Below are 1,797 nucleotides of genomic sequence, written 5' to 3'. Positions count from 1 at the left end.
TGGCTCGAACTTCATGTGCAGTTGCAGCTCCAATCTTCTTATCTATTTTTTAAGTATTCTACACTTGTTGAATTATGAATTAAGGTTGTTAGTAAAACGAACATGATAACACTGAAATCCCTGTGTAGCCCTTTGTACACAAATAATAAATATGTGCGTTCTTAAAAACCACTCAATCAAAGCACCATACAAAAGAGAATGCAGTTTTTTTGTTCTTCACCCCATAAAAAAAACTAAAAAATGGTGTGGTGGGTTTTTATCTGGGTTGTTTTGTTCAAGATCTGAAAGTGTTCATGATCTAAAAAAACAAATGAAATAAATCATAAAAAAGGACTATGAAATTGAACGCTTACTATCTCGTTGAACAGAATCTCCAAAGCAAAGAGCAAATCTGGGCAGAGTAAAATAGAACAAAATTAGGGTTTGAAAGTTTAATGAAATTAAGAAAATATGCATGAACCAATGTTGTTGCCTAATGATGAACATCAAACATTAAACCTCAAAAAGTTGGTTTCGCGGCTCGAACCCTAACCGCCGCCATCACTGTCCATCTTCAGAGGTTCCACCACCGCAGCTTCGTCGCATACCTCTTCCTTGACACGACGATCAGCATCTCTAGAACCAGAGAAGGGACAAAGATAGCGTGTCGCAGAAACCAAGGAGGAGATGTGAGATCTGAAAGTGTATTCGTGGTTGGTTTTTGTTCAGATCTGAAAATGTTTAGGGCTTTTGAAATTCAAAAGGCCGCCCAAAAGATTTAAGGGTGTTTAAAAGCCACGAAATCCGTTTTTGCATTAGAACATTGTACATCATTCGATCTGGGAGAAACCCTAGATCTCGAATCGCCATTGAGAGAGAGAGAGAGAGTGAGCAGAGGATGAGATCTAGAAACCCTAGTCACGTAATGGTGTCCGCGTGTTTGGTTTGTGTGAAAGGGTATAAGTGGAAAGTGAAGTTTTATGGTGCTTAAAAGACTTGTACATCATGCTTTAGAGGTGTTTTAAAGAAATTCCAATGACCTTAAGAAGTCCTTTGGATATGTATATTATATATAGAATATATATATATATATATATATATATATATATATATATATATATATATATATATATATATATATATATATATATATATATATATATATATATAGGTAAAGAGTACTGTACAATATTGCTTATCGTACATTACGTACGCTTCAATCTCAGCCGTCAGATCATCTTCTCGCATTTTAGAATCGCATGTTGTTTTTTTATAACAATTTTGCATGTGATAATTTTTGATGAATTCGCATGTTGTTGTTTTTTACCAATTTCGCATGTGATAATTTTGATGAAATAGCATGTTTTTTTATAACAATTTCGCATGTGATAATTTTTGATGAATTCGCATGTTGTTTTTTGTACCAATTTCGCATGTGATAATTTTGATGAAATAGCATTTTGTTTTTTTGTAACAATTTCGCATGTGGTAATTTTGATGAAATCGCATGTTAAAAAACCAACATGCGAAATTGTTACAAAAAAAAAACAACATGCGAATTCAATGCGGGAAGATGATCGGACGGCTGAGATTGTAGCGTACGTAATGTACGATAAGGGCATTTGTACGTTAACCTAACCATATATATATATATATATATAAATATATATATATATATATATATAGGTAGAGGATCCTGTACAAAGTTCAACTTTTGTGATAAGTGTGAGAAATAATTTGGGAATGACAAGTGTCCTTTATCTTAATTAATTCAAAAGGGTGTATTAGTAATTTTTCATTCTTATCAATTATTATCAA

The 1,797-nt window shown here is 32.8% G+C and overlaps 1 long non-coding RNA gene across 1 annotated transcript; it reads right to left on the bottom strand.

Moving 5' to 3' along the window:
- Positions 1 to 261: 261 nt before the first annotated feature.
- On the bottom strand, positions 262 to 888 carry LOC110905786. Its single transcript, XR_002573412.2, has 2 exons — positions 499 to 888; positions 262 to 391 (listed from the first exon to the last, which is right to left on the bottom strand). It is a non-coding gene; the product is annotated as an uncharacterized LOC110905786 (long non-coding RNA).
- Between the last annotated feature and the right edge of the window lie 909 nt (positions 889 to 1,797).

Source organism: Helianthus annuus, chromosome 14, assembly GCF_002127325.2.
Source record: "Helianthus annuus cultivar XRQ/B chromosome 14, HanXRQr2.0-SUNRISE, whole genome shotgun sequence".
In the NCBI taxonomy this organism is placed as follows: Eukaryota; Viridiplantae; Streptophyta; class Magnoliopsida; order Asterales; family Asteraceae; genus Helianthus; species Helianthus annuus.
Note: the sequence above shows the minus strand (reverse complement) of the source record. Positions and strands in the feature narration are given on the sequence as shown.